General features: G+C 48.2%; 1 pseudogene; it reads left to right on the forward strand.

Annotated features, from left to right (window-relative positions):
• The first annotated feature begins 17,470 nt into the window (after positions 1 to 17,470).
• Positions 17,471 to 17,588, forward strand: LOC126482569 (5S ribosomal RNA; annotated as a pseudogene).
• Positions 17,589 to 20,344: the final 2,756 nt, after the last annotated feature.

Here is a 20,344-nt window from a genome sequence, read left to right on the forward strand (position 1 = left end):
GGTTCTCTAAATTTTCTCACTTGTGCTGCTGAAACAGAACGCTGCTTCCCTCTAGCGATTCAGATTTGAGTTCCCGAAGCATTTCCGTAATACCTGCGTGTTGTTCGGACCTATTGGTACCGTGCCAAATATAGCAGCTCGCCTCTGCAATGCTGCGGTGTCTTCCTCTAATCCGATCTGGTGCGAATCCCAACACTCGAACCGTACTCACCAGTGGGTCGCACTGGTGTCGCACCTGCAGTCTCTTTATAGACCAAGCACACTTTCCTAGAATTCTCCGAATAAACCGAAGTCGACCATTCGCCATCCCTTCCACAGTCGTTACATGCTCATTCCATTTCATATCGTTTTGCAACCTTATATCTAGATGTTTAATCGACGTGACTGTCGAGCAGAACCCTAATAACACTGTATTTCAGCATTATGAGCTTGTTTTTCCTATTACTTGTATTAAGTTATATTAATGCTAGCTGCCATTCGTCTCACGAACTAGAAATTTGGTCTGAGTCATCTTGCATCCACTTACAGTCACTCAACGACGATACCTTCCCATACTCCACAGCATCATCAGCGAACAGCCGCAGACTGTCGCTTACCCTGTTCCCACAGATAATTTATGTATATAGAAAATAACAGCGGTCCTATCCCCTTACATACCTGTGAACTTATTCCACACGGCTGCACCTTCGTTAACAGTCGGCAGTGTGGCAACGTGTCAAATGGGTTAAGTAAATCTAGGAATATGGAATCCTCCGGTTGCCCTTCATCCATGGTTCACATGATTTCGTGTGAGAAAAGGATAGGTTGAGTTTCGCACGAGCAATGTCTTCTAAAACCGTGCTGGTTTGTGGGCAGAAGCTTTTCCCTTTCAAGGAAATTCATTATATTCGAAATGAGAATGTGTTAAAAGATTCTGCAGCAAATCGATGTTAGAGATATTGGTCTGTAATTTCGCGGGTCCGTTCTTTTACCTTTCTTATACAGAGGAATCGCCTAACGTCCTTGTCCATTCGCGTGGGACTTCACGCTGGGCGAGGTATTCGCGATATATGCAGGCCACGTGCTGTAGAGTGCTTTTGATATTCCATAGCACAACAAAGTACGCCGATGATCGTGGTAGACGGCGATCCTTGCCTCCAGGCTCAAGGTGAACTCGGTCGCTGAAGTGTGCTTGAAGGAGCAAGTAGCCTCTCATCATGGCGGTGGACGGGCGAGCTAAAGCTAAAGATATCACGTTTTTACTGCTTGTTTCCTACCCTTCTGTACTCATAAGTTTTTAGAATGACTTGATGCAATATTCCTTTTCAGTTCGTGAGGTAATTTCGAATTCCTCAGTAGTTACTGTGCTCAATACGTCCTTCACTAATTACACATTGTCACAATACTCTTCCAGCGAATATTCCATTGCCAAATAATGTATTCGTCCATGACTTTACAAACATCCCTGTCACCTTTACCCCTCCGACGATATTCCTTATTTATTTCTACGTAAGTCCCTTCATTTTCTGTGGAACGAGTTCACCTTATTTTCAAAATTTGCTAATTGTCCCACATTTCAAATATTTCTGCTGCAGTTTTCATACGATAAACTTTTCGCTTGCGTAAGGGTTTGTCCTCTAGATTCGCAGTTTATTAAAAATTTTACTTGCTGCGCGGGGTAGCCGCGCGGTCTCAGGCGCCTTGCCACGGTCCGGCTGCCCCCGTCGGAGGTTCGAGTCCTCCCTAGGGCACGGGTGCGTGTGTTGTCTATAGCGTAACTTAGGTTAAGTAGTGTGTAGGCTTAGGGACCGATGACCTCAGCAGTTTGCTCCCATAAGACGTTATCATAAATTTATAAATATTTTTCTTCATTTCCTTATTAAGCAGTTTTCTTTATTACGCGTCAATATTTGGCAAAAGTGGAAAACATTGTTTGAAGAAAACTATCAAGCTATCGACCATCGACTCCGTTAATCTATGTGTCACATGTTACGACGGCTGCGAGTCAACCACATTCCGGGGAAAATAAAAGAGAACTCCAATCAGCAGCTTTTCCCAATATTTTTTTTACTTCTTTAAATCTTCAACAAATGAAAGGCTTATTTCAATAGTGGTACAAGTCCATTTTCGTTCGTTCTGAGAATGAACAAAAATGGAGTTGTACCACTATTGAAATAATTCTTTCTGAAAATGAACAAAAATGGACTTGTACCACTATCGATATGTGAAACAACTGTGGGAATTAGCAGTAGTTACTCATTGGGAGAGAAAACTAGGGTTGAGTCGTCAGAGCCGAAACACTAACTAGGATTGGGGAAAGAAACTGTATGAGGCCTTTTCGGATTCACCATAGTGGCATTTTTCGGAAATGTTACTTGGATTGTTCTTGGTGAATAAAATCCGCGACAGTTCGAGCTTCAAAATTTCTTTGTTTCCATACAGCCATGTACGTCTCTAGTTTCAGGACACTAATCCCATCTCCAGGTGCTTAACTGCGTCCCACCAAACCGTAAAAGTCACGTACAAATATTAACCAATTTTTCCAGTAGTATGAGACAGCGTGCAGCGGACTGTATTCATCGTAGATTTTTCGGAAATCTGGTTGGTCAGAGAAGTTACTGAACCGCCGCCCTCCAGCAAGCTACCCCACTGTCGTAACCATGACGCGCCCCCGCCAATAACGTTAAGCGTCAATTGGGGGTCACTTCCAAAATGTTCCCAGTAATTTTTCATACAAACCACAGCTATTTTTCGATATTTGCCATGTACCTACCATGGTGTTTCAAACTAAGGGCCAACAACATTCTCAACGATATGAAAGATTGTGTCAGGAAAATCCAGCCATAGGTGGTTAACAACGAGGCGTCACTACGCTTGTTGAAATGTGATTGTAGTCAAAGTTCACATATATGACAGCAGAAACTCGTTGCGGAATACTTAAAGAGCTTTTCGATTGTGAGAAAATTCGTATAAAAGGTGAAAGGAATATTGTACACTCCTGTAAATTGAAATAAGAACACCGTGAATTCATTGTCCCAGGAAGGGGAAACTTTATTGACACACTCCTGGGGTCAGATACATCACATGATCACACTGACAGAACCACAGGCACATAGACACAGGCAACAGAGCATGCACAATGTCGGCACTAGTACAGTGTATATCCACCTTTCGCAGCAATGCAGGCTGCTATTCTCCCATGGAGACGATCGTAGAGATGCTGGATGTAGTCCTGTGGAACGGCTTGCCATTCCATTTCCACCTGGCGCCTCAGTTGGACCAGCGTTCGTGCTGGACGTGCAGACCGCGTGAGACGACGCTTCATCCAGTCCCAAACATGCTCAATGGGGGACAGATCCGGAGATCTTGCTGGCCAGGGTAGTTGACTTACACCTTCTAGAGCACGTTGGGTGGCACGGGATACATGCGGACGTGCATTGTCCTGTTGGAACAGCAAGTTCCCTTGCCGGTCTAGGAATGGTAGAACGATGGGTTCGATGACGTTTTGGATGTACCGTGCACTATTCAGTGTCCCCTCGACGATCACCAGTGGTGTACGACCAGTGTAGGAGATCGCTCCCCACACCATGATGCCGGGTGTTGGCCCTGTGTGCCTCGGTCGTATGCAGTCCTGATTGTGGCGCTCACCTGCACGGCGCCAAACACGCATACGACCATCATTGGCACCAAGGCAGAAGCGACTCTCATCGCTGAAGACGACACGTCTCCATTCGTCCCTCCATTCACGCCTGTCGCGACACCACTGGAGGCGGGCTGCACGATGTTGGGGCGTGAGCGGAAGACGGCCTAACGGTGTGTGGGACCGTATCCCAGCTTCATGGAGACAGATGCGAATGGTCCTCGCCGATACCCCAGGAGCAACAGTGTCCCTAATTTGCTGGGAAATGGCGGTGCGGTCCCCTACGGCACTGCGTAGGATCCTACGGTCTTGGCGTGCATCCGTGCGTCGCTGCGGTCCGGTCCCAGGTCGACTGGCACTTGCACCTTCCGCCGACCACTGGCGACAACATCGATGTACTGTGGAGACCTCACGCCCCACGTGTTGAGCAATTCGGCGGTACGTCCACCCGGCCTCCCGCAAGCCCACTATACGCCCTCGCTCAAAGTCCGTCAACTGCACATACGGTTCACGTCCACGCTGTCGCGGCATGCTACCAGTGTTAAAGACTGCGATGGAGCTCCGTATGCCACGGCAAACTGGCTGACACTGATGGCGGCGGTGCACAAATGCTGCGCAGCTAGCGCCATTCGACGGCCAACACCGCGGTTCCTGGTGTGTCCGCTGTGCCGTGCGTGTGATCATTGCTTGTACAGCCCTCTCGCAGTGTCCGGAGCAAGTATGGTGGGTCTGACACACCGGTGTCAATGCGTTCTTTTTTCCATTTCCAGAAGTGTAGTTACACATCCCGTCAGCAATGAGGTCATTATAGACGGAGCACAATCTTGGACTGGGGAAAGGTATCGATCGTGACATTTTAGAAATTATCCCGGGATTCACCTTCATGGAAAAAAAAAATCTGGATGAGCGGGCAGCTGTTCGAACCATCTTCCATAAGAATACGAATCCTACGCGCTAATCTCTGATCGACTTGAATCGACAAATGTTTGCTGTGCGATGTATGACATACTTTTTGGTTTTCAAAACATTGAGAATAGTTGTACAGGTAGGAATGTCTTAAGACTTTGTAGATGCACTGAACTACGAGACGATATTAGTTAATGTTTCGAGGAGGACAGAGTTCAGTGCTAAATACTGCTTGTTTCTTTGGCCGAAATTCAGCCTTTGATTTATTTCAATAACAAATTCGCCACCTTCCTCGTCTAGTGTGACAGTATCTGGCTTCATTACAATATGCAAAAATTCAAAACAGACAGAAATCAACATTTTAGAGGATGTGTGGCCGGACGCTGTGGCCGAGCGGTTCCAGGCGCTTCAGTCCAGAACCGCGCTGCTGCTACGGTCGCAGGTTCGAGTCCTGCCTCGGGCAGGAAGTGATGTCCTTAGGTTAAGTTAGGTTCAAGTAGTTATAAGTCTGAAGGACTGATGACCTCAGATGTTAAGTCCCATAGTGCTCAGAGCCATTTGAACCATTTAGAGACTGTGTGACAGCAAGATTAATACAGATATTAAAATCTAGCTTAATATATAATCCTGCGCAGTACAATGAAAAGGCAAGGTGAAATGAACATTACTGCGGTAGCCAGTAGTTCTATTTTCAATTTGGTAGGGACCATAAACGCTTCGTGTTCAGGAAGTGACAATATTTTCATCCAGCGACCATCTGATGCCTCAAATCACGTTTTGTCATTAGTGGATTCCATGCATCTCCAACACTTATCAAGTGATATGTTAAAGAAAGAAAGAAAAAGATGGATAGCAGAACATGAGAAAACTACATAACATACCAAATCAACTTCTGTTCACAAAAATCCCCATTTTTCTTTCTTCAATGATTAATAGATAATAAGTTGAAAGTGGTAATTATGCCATTAGACTGATCTGATGTGAGTATAGTGTATAATAAAATACGATGAGAGATATCCAAGGAAGAAATAGGCAAATTAATTGGCTTTGTCTTAACTGTTGAAGATGAATAAAAGAGGAGGTAATGATGGAGTAGGAGAACAAGAAGGGCGGCGAAGAGGGAATCTTTTTAAAATGGAATGTTGCTAAATAAATGCGTATAACGAGATTGAGAGGTTCCATGCCCTCTTTGGCCCAATTTTTTTAACGTTTTATATCATTGCATGGTGGTAACATGCCAAATAAGGTTATTCTAATGAGAGTGTTTGTACTGAGAGCTCGAAATACTTTTCACTTGATTGCTATGCATGTTGGGAACTGTATGCTTTCAGTTTCCTCTGTTTCTTCCCTGTGTGGCCTGTGCGGGGCGAGCACTGGAGGACGCGGCACACTGCGTTTCCGGTGGGGGGCTGCACTTCGCGAATACTGAGAGGGTCGTTCATCAATTGGAGGGACGACTGACGTCGGTCGAGTTTCGCCTATTGTAGGCAGGCCGAAACGACATTCGAGCGCTCTGACTGTCGCCGCAGTTTACGTGTTTACCATTCCGGCGCGTCTCGAACGAAACTGCCGGCGACGACTGTCTGTATTGTCCTCATAATTCTGAGAATACTTGTGGACCGTGCCCTGCTGGGAGCGACTGTCTAGCGCCGGATGGGCGGTGGTCAAGGCAGGTTGTTTTCGTAGGCGGTCAACGGCAAGTTCATTGTCCCGAGCTAAATAGCAGAGGCATGACTGGTCAACTTAAACAGAGGCCATTGGATGGAACGGTCGCTATTGGCATGAATTATATTCTGAGATAGTGTGGGGAAAGTTTGGAACCAGCACTGAATGTTGGTTCGCGGTTTTCGAGGGTAGTGGGGAGTTCAGTAATGATGGCTTTGTTCTTGCATTGCATGGGTGCAGGGCTTTCTGGATCGATCTTCGTCGGAGTCGAACGGTCTTGCGACTTAGCCGCATTTTTTTTAGCAGAACTTAGAATTCTCAGACAGCCTTCGAGACCAGGGGTTGAAACAGAGTTGCTGCACAGCAGAAGTCGGCCCCTACATAATCAGAACGCTGCCTACCAACGACGTGCTGTAGGTTTCAGGAGCCGGCCGGCGTGGCCGAGCAGTTCTAGGCGCTACAGTCTGGAACCGCGCGACCGCTACGGTCACAGGTTCGAATCCTGTCTCGGGCATGGATGTTTGTGATGTCCTTAGGTTAGTTAGGTTTAAGTAGTTCTAAGTTCTAGGGGACTGATGATCTCAGATGTCAAGTCCCATAGTGCTCAGAGGCATTTGAATCGTTTTGAACCAAAACTTCCGGGAAAATGGAGGCTCAATTTACCCAAAAATTTGGCTGTCACAAATTTATAACACGCTACCAATATCTTGGCCATTGCCAGCAAAATTAGAATTTATCTGCGTGCACATCGAGGGCAAGAGAGCTGAGGAAATGTGCGGAGTTGCCTTTACATTCCGAACGTACCAAGAATTCGCCGTCGTGTTTCTCGGAACGTATTGGTCGCGTGAAATGCAAGACCGAATAAAATAGGAAATCATTTCGTCTCCAGATCCAGAGGCGTCAGAATGCAAGAGATCCAAGAAGCTCTGAGGCTTTAATTAGAAGGAATCAGTTTCTTGATGTGGCACATGGTGATGGTGAAATAATTAAGTTCCGTTGCGCGAAACTGCCAAGCAAGTACGAGCAAGCGCTTGTAGGAGAGTACAGATCGAATAGTGAAAGATTCAGTAGCCTTTTGCGCGAATTGGAGTTAATTTGTGAAATAGAAGCAGCGCATGATCGAAGGAAAGGGCAAGATCATGGGGTCTAGATAACGATTTTTATTAAATTATTGTGAGTGTGCACTCATTATTTTACCAACTAGTAAGGTCCACCATGAATTCCTTTCATTACAGTTCTGGATATACTCACAAGGGAACCTCCCCATCGCACCCCCCTCAGATTTAGTTATAAGTTGGCCCAGTGGATAGGCCTTTAAAAACTGAACACAGATCAATCGAGAAAACAGGAAGAAATTGTATGGAACTATGAAAAATGTAAGCAAAATATACAACCTGAGTAGTCCATGCGCAGGGATAGGCAACATCAAGGACAATCTGAGCTCATGAGCGCCGTGGTCCCGTGGTTAGCGAGAGCAGCTTTGGAACGAGAGGTCCATGGTTCAAGTGTTCCCTCCACTGAGAATTTTACTTTCTTTATTTTCGCAAAGTTATGATCTGTCCGTTCGTTCATTGACGTCTCTGTTCACTGTAATAGGTTTAGTGTTTTGCGACCGCACCGCAAAACCGTGCTATTGTTATTGAAGTGGCGAGCTGTATTTGCTGGGTTCATATTGTCCACGGAATACATCTCACGTATTTAATGCACTCTCGTCAAAAGTAGCGAACAGTCAACTGCCAGCCAGGGAGCCTCGTTAGCAGGAATACTCTCTCTTCCCTGCGCTGTAGCCGACTGACGTGTGTTTCGATGTTTGTATAGGTATAGCGTCCCCATACTACGGCGCAGTTACCTCGCATCGGACGGACGGACGGACAGATAATAATTGTTTGAAAATAAAAAATTGAACTTTTCACTCGACGGAATATTTGAAGCAAGGACCTCTCGTTCCGCAGCTGCTCACGCTAACCACGGGACCACGGCGCTCCTGAGCTCACACTCTCCTTGATGTTACCTATCTTGCACATGGACTACTCCGTTTGTATATTTTGCTTACTTTTTTCATAGTTCCACACAACTTCTTCCTGTTTTCTCGATTGATCTGTGTTCAGTTTTTCAAGGCCTATCCACTGTGCCAACTTATAACTAAATCTGAAGGGGGTGCGATGGGGAGGTTCCCTTGTCAGTAAAGTGGTAGGTAAGGAGGGGATCGATTGCGTGTCCAGTGCTTATGCAGAATTTGCCAGAATTAAGAAGTACAAACTCTTATCCACTCTGGCACATCACAAGATAGAGATGCCTCTTACAAAACCAAGTACGTAAGTCAGGCTCAGATACAGATGTACTGGTGTGGATGTCGATCACGGAGGAGGAGGTGTTGGTGGAGCTCAAGGCGCATCCCACGCTGGAGGTGAAGGCGGTCTGCCGCAGTTTCAACTCGGCCGGCCCCACTCGCCTTATGCGGGTTTTCTCCGAGGACGCCCCCTCCATTGACCATCTCCTGAAGGAGGGTGCCCTCCTCTTCAGCCAGCGCTACAAGGTCGACCCCTCCCGTTCCCCTCCTCAATCCCTGCGCTGCTAGAGGTGTCTGTGCTATAACGCACACCCAATAGCTGAGTGCCGCGAGGCCCCCACCTGCCCGCATTGTAGGCAAGCGCACTTCCTCCGGCAGTGCCCTAACCTTCAATCCCCTCCCTCCTGCAATACCTGCAATCTCCCCCATCCCACCTACTCCCAAAAGTGTAAAGTCCGACCCCCTCTGACCACTACTGATCTCACTGTCCCTGTCCGTCCTCTGGAGGCCCCTGCCCCTCCTGGCAATTCCCTTCGTCCCCCCCCCCCCCCGCTGAGGACATCAGGTTCCTCACCATCGTCCTTCAGAATGTCCATCCCTTTCAGCGCCCCCACACCCTCCAACAGATCTCCCTCGCCGCCCGTTCCATTTTCCAACTCAAAATGTACGCCACCTACTCCAACAACCACGCCCATTTCACCTTCTCCCGTCTTGACACCCTCGTCTAAATCCCTGTCATGACGCGACAGCAACGTATCCTTTTCAACAATATCCGCTCCCTTCCCGCCAACAACAACCTCTTCCTGCACACCCTTGCCACCCACCGCGTGGATGCCTTCCTCCAACCCCACCGCTCCGATAATCCCCTCCCAATTGCGCGTGGCGGAGTTGCCATTGGTCACCACTGCCAGATCCCCGTTCGGCTCCAACCTCTCCTTCCTGACCCCACCGAACACCTGATCCTTAGTCTCTTCTTCCCCGGCCTTACCATTACCTGCGCCACCATCTATGTCCGCCCCAACGCCCGTATTCCTTTCGACTTCCTCTCCCACATCGACTGTACCTTCTCCTCCTACGTGATCGCCGCCGACCTCAACATCCATAGTCGTTCCGCTGCCCAGTTACGGCGGTGGCATCGGGTCTCTCCTCCCTTCAAGGCGACCTCATCCCCATCGCCCAGCACACCCGTCCTGAATCCAACTCCACTCCTGATGTTATCCTCTCCTCCCCCAACCTCCTTGGCCGCATAACGGTGGATGTCCTGGAGCCTATTAGTAGCGACCATCTCCCTGTCCTCCTCACCATCTCAGACGGTCGTCGCCCCCACCCCAACCCTCGTAATGACCCTCCCCCTAAGTATGTCTATGACTATTCCCGTGCCAACTGGAATGCCTACCGGGAAACCCTTTCCACCCAGATCGATAGCCACCCCTTCACCTACCACCACCCTGATGATGTCACCCATGCCACCTCCTTTCTCCAGCATACCTTGTCTGAGGCCGTGGAGGCCCACGTCTCTACTATCGCCGTCCCCCCCCCCCCCGTCCTATCTTACCCCCACAGGCCATCCTCCTCCTCCGTAAATCCCATCATCTCTACTGTGCCTTCCTCCACACGCATGACCCGGACACACTAAGACGCCACCGGCAACTCCAGCAACACATTCGTAATTTGCTTGCGGCTAAGAAATGCCGGGACTGGCGACAGATGTGCACCCATTTAAATGCTACCCTACCAATCAACTCGTCCATGTTCTGGTCGGCCTTCCATCGCCTTACCGGAACTAAACCCTCCCCCTATTATCCTCTTCTCCATGATGATCACCCTTTCCCTGACACCCTTAGTAAGGCCAATCACTTTGCCTCCTACCTCTCCGATGTATTTTCCATCCCCGATGATCCCCAGTTCGATTACTCCCTCTTCCCAGATATCCACGATCAAACTGACACCTCTGTCCCTCCCCTCGCTCCTGGTTTCCAGTACTTGGACAACATTGCACACACGGAACTCAATGCCCCTACCACTACACAGGATCTCATTGATACACTCCGCACAAAACGGAACACATCTCCTGGTCACGATCGTGTCACCTACCGTCACCTTCGTGAAGCTTTTGTCTCTTTCCTCTCCACCCTGGCCAGGCTCTACAATGTAGTCCTGTCCACCGGTTACTACCCTGACCTGTGGAAAACCTCCCGTATCCTCATGTTCCTTAAACCTGGCAAACCGCCGTCCGCCGTCTCCTCCTACCGTCCCATCAGCCTTACCTCGGTCTTCAGCAAGGTCCTGGAATCTATCCTCACCCGACGCATCCACCAGCATCTCTGCCAGCACCGCCTCCTTCCCATTACCCAGTGTGGCTTTTGGCCGTCCTTCTCTTCCGACGACCTTCTCCTTCACCTCACTCATCTCCTTTCCGAACAGCTTAGTTCCCGTCGCTCCGCCATATTCCTCTCCCTGGACCTCGAACGTGCTTTGACCTCGTATGGCATTCTGGTCTCTTCTTCAAGCTCCAAACCTTCGCCCTTCCCATTAACTACGTCCATCTGATCGGCTCCTTTCTCTCCCGCCGTACTTCCTATGTCACCATCCATAACTCCTACACCTTCTTCCCCCTGCCGGTGTGCCCCAAGGCTCCGTCTTCTCCCCCCTTCTGTACCTTTTGTACACGGCGGACGTGCCGCTGCCGTCAGCCCCCGTCCACCTTCTCCAGTTTGCCGATGACACCGCCTTCCTTGCCCTTGCCCCCGCCCTACAGCGCTCCCAACACCTTCTCCAATCCCATCTTGACTGGTTCACCACCTGGTGCAACCAGTGGTTGCTAAAGGTCAATCCCTCCAAAACCCAGGCGATCATGTAGGCAAAACCACCCCTTCCTTCCGCCTCCTTGATTTCTATCTCACCATCTATGCCCGTCCTATCGCCCTCACTCCCACCCTTAAGTACCTTGGCGTCACCCTCGACCGTCGCCTCTCCTGGACTCCCCACCTCCGGACAATCCAAGCCAAGGCACGCTCCCGACTCAGTCTCCTCAAGCTCCTCTCCGGCCGTACATGGGGTCTGGACCCCTCCACCATCCTCCACACCTATAAATCCCTCATCCGCCCTATCCTTTGTTATGCCCATCCGGCTTGGATCTCCGGGCCCCCTACCTTTTATAAATTCCTCCAAATCCTTGAACGTCGTGCACTCCGCCTCGCCTATTGCATCCGTCTCACCTCCCCCACGCGGATCCTGTACGATCTCATCCCCTTCCCCCACCTCCTCCTTTTCCTTGAAAGGAGACAGATCCTGTACACCTCCCGCAAACTCGATCCTCCTCACCTGCTCGTCTCCCCGATCCTCTCCCACCCCCGCCCACTGCCGCGCCTGTATTCGCACGTCCCACCCGGTCTCCATCTCTCCATCTTCCTTACCCTCTCCCAAGGTGGCTTCCGCCAGCTCCCCCTCCCTGATGGTGCCCTCCTCCCCTCCATCTACCCCTCCTACCAACTTTGATCCTCCCGCCCTCCTCCTGTGCTTGCTCCTCTGGGCACCCTCCCTCCCTTCTCTCCCTTTGCCCTCCCTCCTCCTTTTCTCCCCCCTCCTCCCCCGGGCCTCCCCTCCCCTGTCCCTTTCCTCCTGCCAACGTCTCCTCAGCCATTGGCATCCTTTTTCTCCCCCATCCCCCACCTCACCCCTGTTCCCCTCTTGGCAGGTCCCCGGACTCGCACACGCTAATTGGACATTCGCGCGCTGGAGATCACCGCCATCAGTGTTTCGTGTGTGCCGTCATGTTTAGTGTTCAGTGTTCACCGTCACATTCCATCGTTCACCAGTGCCATCGACATCTTCAGTGTTTGTGCCTCGTGTCAACAGTTTGTAGTGTGCATTTTCTTCGAGTGGGAATGGCTTCATGTTTTTTTATGTTCATGTGTCTACTGTTTTTCTCCCGCCGTTTTGTTCCAACCCATGTGTCTTCTCTGTTTTATCATTGTACTATCTTTGGCTGAAGAGCGGCGTATTGTGCTGCTGCCAGCCTACTTGTTATACTGGTATTAAATCACAATAAAGGAAAAAAAAAAACTCGCGAATCGTTGAGGTGAGTCTCGCGTCACCAGTTGCTGGTCTGTCTCTCGTTCGCGGCAGTTAGTGTCTGTCTGTCTGTAGTTTGGATCAAACTTTAAGCCAGAGAACGAGAGTCTTGCCACTCCACCAGCAACAGAACTCAGCTAATGGTCGCTCTGTCGCGGCTTAGTTCCCTCAGCTGAGTCTGCGCGTTAGGCCGCCAGTCGGCTCGAGTTGCTCGGGCAACGGTCATTGGCCGTTGGATCGGTCAGTTGGTCGGTCGCGCACTGAGACACAAGATGACTTGTCTGCCTTGAGCGTCGGCGCGTGTGAGGTCCCAACGTGAGTCCAGTGGGATGCGCCGTATGGAAAGGGGTAGTGGCTTCGCGGTTGACACGAGAGCAACAGGAGTGAAACCACGACATCGGGCTGGCCGGGGCGAGCTGCGACGCCGTGAGACAGGAGATCGGCGCGCCTTCCTGCGTCCGTTGTAGCGGCTGGCAGTGGACGGTTCGGGAGAGCGTTGGGGGTGCTGTGCCAGGTCTTCGCCAGAAATCGCAGTTATTAGAAGTTAAGTGATTGGAGATATGTTGTTTCATTTACGTGTTAAATTCTACTTGCTTTCTTGGTGAGGCCACGAGCCGCTTTGTTTTGGGGTCGTCCCACCATTCTTCTCTTTTTGCCCACCCGCGGGAAGGTGGTTATTTGTGAATTGGGTGTTTCGATCTTCCCTTGTGGAGTTGGGGGGGGGGGGGGGGGGGGGGGGGTTAGAGCAATCTTCTGTTAGGGTTGTTCAGTAATCTACCTGTCAATCTGCCATACGTTAATAGCTGCCTCTGTCATGTTTGTCGGATTCGGTGTTAACGAATTTATAGAGTTAATGTGTAAAGGCCGAATTCCTGAAATATGTTTTTATCCTGCTATCATCTTGCGAGCCGGCATATGTGTAATGTAGAGCATGTTTTACATTTTATGTATGTCTGAATTTCATGGATTTTATTTAAATAGTCATTTTTATAAAGTTGCCACCATTCCACTGTAAGAGTCCTTATAAAAACAAATTGCAGTTTCGGTGGCAAATAATTTCTTAGTGTGTACCATTTCCATCTCTCTTACAGGGTGCGCAGTTAATGTGTTTGTTTGAGTTGTTAAAATTTTTAGCTTAAAGTAACTAGTGTGTTGCAGATTTGCACCAGTGTAGTCTTTCAGAGATTGTTGTGAGCGGTCGTGACTACGGCCGTGTTGTAAGGGAGCCTCAAGCTTCTCAGTCCGCAGGCTCATACTGTCATTATTGTTCTTTCTGCCTCTAAATAAAATTGTAACTCGATATTCCGAGGGTGCTCTTCTGCTTATAAATTTTAGATCTGTTTTTGAAAAAGCTTTTATGAATAAAATTCCCATTTGTTAAAGGTAATTTCATTTTCATCAGTTACTCCCTGGTAACTATTTCCACGCTCACCTAGTGTGATTAAATGTGTTAATGTTCTTGATGAATCGCTAGTAAATAAAGTAAATTCTTTAAGAAAGGATTTTGAAAGTAAATTCACGGTTCAGCCGGTCTGCTACTGCTGTCGACAGAGAATAACTGAGCATGAGATATTTGCCTTATCGTTATGGATAACAACGGGACATCGTGGCGCCACCCGAGCAGCGTGGAAAGGTAGGCTCCTTCTGCTCCAGATTTTTGGTACACTCAGTCAAATGAACCCTGTCTCACATTCACTCTACTTGATGCGAGGATATTGACCTGTCGATTGCACACTGCTGTGACCAGTGTCAAATTCTTGTTGGTTATTGTGCGTCTTGTATGTCTAGAGTGGGAAAGTCTTTGTCACAGTGGCAACAGCATTGAGTCGTCCCCTCCATGTAGAGTTTTTTGGAAAGTTGGCAAATGGGCTGTTTGTCTCTGGGCCCCTCAGTGGTCTTGACCTGCGCGCCTTAGCAGATTTTTTGGGAAACGTAAGTGCTGCATTTTCTGTAGCACAGCCCATACTCCGAGCTGCTCAAATCTTGTTATGCTATGAAACTTGTCTTGCCTATTTGATTATAATTTTTTCTATCTTTTCTTTCATTACCACTGAATTCACGAGCTTCCCAGATGGTGCGTTTTCTCCACAGAGCTTTCCATAAAGTGTAGTAACTCAATACAGGGTTAATGTCACTTTGTGTTATTCCTATTGAGGTTTTTATAAACTTCACTCTCTGCCAATTTTATGCGATCTGTGTACACCATAAATAGTCAATAAAAATCTTTTATACTCAGACTCGACTTACAATTCAAGGTCCCTCAATTCTTCAAGAGCTTTTCGGTGGTTAGACGAACCAAAAATAAGAAATATTACTCGCTGCCTTCCTAAGATGTTCTTCACACGATTGAGCCAAATCGCTGGTCGATCATCAGCAATCGGCTTGTTATCTTTGGCGCGTCCCCGGGCGTGAGCATCTTTGCGTTTTCTGCTGGGGCGTGCGGGACGGCGAGAGGTAGTCGGTTTGGGGCGGCCGGTGAGACTGGCGGAGTTGTGGCTCGGACGTAAGCACATGTGTGACGTCTGTTACGCTGGGGCTATTTGCTAATCGTGAAACCTGCGGCGGTTACCGGTTGCCTGGAAGGCATTTCATATAAACCGTGCCAAGTCTCGCAATGAGAGGGGAGTCCGGAGTTGGTGTTGGCCTAGGTCTTTGTACAAACTGAGGTGCCTGTGTGAGAAGCACGGCGTGTGCCTGTTGGTTGCTTCGTCCTTCTGGCAGCCACAGCAAGCGGATGTTTTGCCGTAATGTCTACAGGTTGTGGTGAGCATAGTGTGAAAAAGTTCTCGTAGGATGTGCTCCCAGCCTAACTCTTACCCTGTGTTATTTGTGGGTGCCGACCCCTTGTCTGTCACTGCTTCCGGGTGTCCTGTAAGATTTCACAGTAAAACTGTATTTTTGTGGCATTCTGTGTTTCTGACTCAGCCTCCGCCTAGAAAGTTGAAACATTTGTACCCCAACTGAAAGAGGGGGTTCGATTGGACATCTTTTGGAATTCCTTAATGCTGCAATTTAAACATATAAAAGAAATTGTTCTTTCAGAATAAGCGCCTGTTTCTTTGGGACACTGCAGTTCAAACAGAAGTGGCGTAATGTTAATGAGTATTTTTTATTCGTCAAATGAAGTGTATTTAATGTCTTGCTCTTTTCTGGGGCATGCAGCTGTGTTATTGAACTCATTTTGAAGTGTTCTGTCGGGTGAATGACTGCTCGTCACATCAGTGTATTCTTTTGAGTACTATTGTAAGCTTTTTTGGATATTTGTCAGTGGAGGTATTGATTCAATTTTGTTTTTCTCTTTTATTTGAATTACGGTGAATTTTTTTAGTTTCTCTGGTTATTGGCTTAACTCGCGCTTCACGCACTAAATCAGCTGATATTGATTTTTTTTCTTCCTGTTTAATGTCAGACAGATTCAAATGCAACTTCATTTATGTTATTTGAAATAAATGTGTTGGATTGACCTTAATGAATTATGTGCAGTCTGAGTAAGGGACCCAGTCCTTCATTAGTGCTTAACAGTGGCGTGTGGTTCGGGTTGTGAGCTCCGTGCTCGGACCAACGGTGACGGTATATTCGTTTTGTGCAGTGGCAAACTAGAATCAAGTGCTGTTTGAAGTTAGAGAGACGCACCACGGAGTTTCACAGTATGCAAATGTAGTCGGCTCCTGACACTTTTTGAGCAAGATAATATATGCTACTTCTAAGTGTCCGCTTTATGGTATCAGTTTTAAAAAGTGTTGGGAATATGTGTGCGGGACACCCAGTAAACAGCGGGATGCGCTAGCGGCGGCCAGAAAGAAGCGCGCGTGTAGTAGTGGCGGAGCATGAACCTCTGCGGCCGACACCTCCCCGGCCGCTCCTCCTGTGAGGACGCGCCTTTATTAAATTCCGCGGCCTGCGGCGCGCCGCCCGCCGCCCCCGCTGCCCTGCAGCCCTGCTGTGGTCCTGGCGGCGGTCCGCCCCCGCTGGCCGCTGCGGCCATTCTCTTTGAGGAGGACGCCTCCCGCCTGCTTTGATGGCTCACTCACTCCCGCCGACCCATATGCGCCGCCCTCGCACGGCGCTAATGGCTTCTGCCTCTGTCACCAACAAATTCGGCTGTCCACTCCCGGGTCCATCCGCCACCGGAGGAAGCTTGACCGCCATTCCGAGTGTGTACAGCTAACATCGCAAAAGCTGCCTTACGAGCTTGATGTAAGTACCCACCTTCATCCCCAGTTATGTAGCAAGTAGTCACTAATACATCTACATCTACAACTACATTTATACTCCGCAAGCCACCCAACGGTATGTGGCGGAGGGCACTTTACGTGCCACTGTCATTACCTCCCTTTCCTGTTCCAGTCGCGTACCGTTCGCGGGAAGAACGACTGCCGGACGGCCTCCGTGCACGCTCGAATCTCTCTAATTTCACATTCGTAATCTCCTCGAGAGGTATAAGTAGGGGGAAGCAATGTATTCGATACCTCATCCAGAAACGAGCTGCTCTTCTTTGGATCTTCTCTACCTCCTCCGTCAACCCGACCTGGTACGGATCCCACACTGATGAGCAATACACAAGTATAGGTTGATCGCGTTTCCTGTAAGCCACCTCCTTTCTTGATGGACTACATTTTCTCAGGACTCTCCCAATGAATCTCAACCTGGCACCCGCCTTACCAACAACTAATTTTATATGATCAATCCAATTCAAATCGTTCCGTACGCATAGTCCCAGATGTTTTACAGAAGTAGCTGCTACCAGTGTTTGTTCCGCTATCATATAATCATACAACAAAGGATCCTTCTTTCTATGTATTCGCAAAACATTACATTTGTCTATGTTAAGGGTCAGTTGCCACTCCCTGCACCTATCCGCTGCAGATCTTCCTGCGTTTCGCTGCAATTTTTTAATGGTGCAACTTCTCTGCGTAGGCAACGGCCTTGCCGCAGTGGATACACCGGTTCCCGTGAGATCACCGAAGTTAAGCGCTGTCGGGCGTGGTCAGCACCTGGATGGGTGACCATCCAGGCCGCCATGCGCTGTTGCCATTTTTGGGGGTGCACTCAGCCTCGCGATGCCAAGTCAGGAGCTACTCGACCGAATAGTAGCGGCTTCGGTCAAGAATACCATCTTACGACCGGGAGAGCGGTGTGCTGACCCCACGGCCCTCCTATCCGCATCCCCCTCCGAGGATGACACGGCGGTCGGATGGTCCCGGTAGGCCACTGTGGCCTGAAGACGAGTGCAACTTCTCTGTGTACTACAGCATCATCCGCGAAAAGTCGCATGGAACCCCCGACACAATGTCGGCTACCACAGTTGTGTGCATGTTCCAGTCATATTTATGTGACCATCACTTATGTTGGACGTCATTGTGCAATAACCACTAGCACACGGCAGGTGGCAGCATTAGCGGTGGAGGATTTATAAAGCGTGTCTGAGGGACATGGAAGACAGTGCAGTCTTTGGCGTACTCAGGAAACGAGGCAATTTATCTGACTACCAAAAGAGCGTGATCGCTGGCTTTCGGGCGAAGCTCGTGCCGTAGCGGATAAAGTATACTCTTAATGTCAGAAGGCAGCCATCCAGACCTGGCGACGAAGCAACTGTGGTGCAGAACGGTCCATAGGTGACAGGGGAGAATGACGGATGTGTACAGGCGAATAGACGCTGAGCAACTGACCGCCAAATGAATGAATGATTTTTGAACAGCATTTCCCCAACGACCGTTGTGGCCTTTGTGCTGACTGCTGTTCAGCGGCGATGGAGGCTGGGATTTTGCACGCCAGTACCGTAAATGGGCGTCCACTGGGTGGCGACATGTTACCTCTCCAAATGAATCTACTTTTATGTTCCATCGGACTGAAACCAAACACCCTGCAACAATCGTTGGAGGTTTATAGGTCAGAGGAGAGAGCGTTATGGTTTGGGGAATGTTTCCGTGGCATTCCCTGCATGATCTCGTCATTCTGGGAGGCAGTAGAGACAAAAAAAAAAAAAAAATGCATATGTCCCTGGGGCCTATGTGCACCCCTACATGCAGTCTGTTTTTCCTCGGCGCGATGGCATCTATCAACAATGTATATGTTTCCTCTAGAGGTCATTTCGGAATTGCAGAACCCGATTAAGCTATCTACCAACTGTGACTCCCGCCTGCGTGCCAGCGTCCAGAGGTAACCACTGCTCGTAGGTAGAACTACTAAAAAATAAATCCGTTATAAGGCTACATTAAGTTCTAAATACTTCATCATTTCATGTAGTTATAAGCACGGTGGTTAAAAATTACACTCCCAAAAGAAATTCAGCTAATACCAGAAAGAAGTAATACAGAAGATATATTGAATATGATTGATGAAAGGAGAAAATATAAAAATGCATTAAATGAAGCAGGCAAAAAGGAATACAAACGTCTCAAAAATGAGATCGACAGGAAGTGCAAAATGGCTAAGCAGGGATGGCTAGAGGACAAATGTAAGGATGTAGAGGCTTATCTCACAGGGGTAAGATAGATACTGCCTACAAGAAAAGTTCCATTAGAACTACTGACAGCCTTGGGAGAGCCAGTCCTGACTAAACTCTACCATCTGGTGAGCAAGATGTATGAGACAGGCTAAATACCCTCAGACTTCAAGAACAATATAATAATTCTAATCCCAAAGAAAGCAGGTGTTGACAGATGTGAAAATTACCAAACTATCAGTATAATAAGTCACGGCTGCAAAATACTAACGCAAATTCTTTACAGACGAATGGAGAAACTAGTAGAAGCCAACCTCGGGGAAGATCAGTTTGGATTCCGTAGAAATATCGGAACACGTGAGGCAATACTGACCCTACGACTTATCTTAGAAGCTATATTAAGGAAAGGCAAACCTACGTTTCTAGCTTTTGTAGACTTAGAGAAAGCTTTTGACAATGTTGACTGGAATACTCTCTTTCACATTCTGAAGGTGGCAGGGATAAAATACAGGGAGCGAAAAGGTATTTACAATTTGTACAGAAACCAGATGGCAGTTATAAGAGTCGAGGGAGATGATAGGGAAGCAGTGGTAGGGAAGGGAGTGAGACAGGGTTGTAGCCTCTCACCGATGTTATTCAATCTGTATATTGAGCAAGCAGTGAAGGAAACAAAAGAAAAATTCGGAGTAGGTACTAAAATCCACGGAGAAGAAATAAAAAACTTTTAGGTTCGCCGATGACATTGTAATTCTGTCAGAGACAGCAAAGGACTTGGAAGAGCAGTTGAACGGAATGGATAGTGTCTTGAAAGAAGGATATAAGATGAACATCAACAAAAGCAAAACAAGGATAATGGAATGTAGTCGAATTAAGTCGGGTGATGCTGAGGGAATTAGATTAGGAAATGAGACACTTAAATTTAGTAAAGGAGTTTTGCTATTTGGGGAGCAAAATAACTGATGATGGTCGACGTAGAGAGCATATAAAATGTAGACTGGCAACGGCAAAGAAAGCGTTCCTGAAGAAGAGAAATTTGTTAACATCGAGTATAGATTTAAGTGTCAGGAAGTCGTTTCTGGAAGTATTTGTATGGAGTGTAGCCATGTATGGAAATGAAACATGGACGATAAATAGTTTGGACAAGAAGAGAATGGAAGCTTTCGAAATGTGGTGCTACAGAAGAATGCTGAAGATTAGATGGGTAGATGACATAACTAATGAGGAAGTATTGAATCGGATTGGGGAGAAGAGAAGTTTGTGGCACAACTTGACTAGAAGAAGGGATCGGTTAGTAGGACGTGTTCTGAGGCATCAGGGGATCACCAATTTAGTATTGGAAGGCAGC

This window comes from Schistocerca serialis, chromosome 5, assembly GCF_023864345.2.
Source record: "Schistocerca serialis cubense isolate TAMUIC-IGC-003099 chromosome 5, iqSchSeri2.2, whole genome shotgun sequence".
NCBI classification, from domain to species: Eukaryota; Metazoa; Arthropoda; class Insecta; order Orthoptera; family Acrididae; genus Schistocerca; species Schistocerca serialis.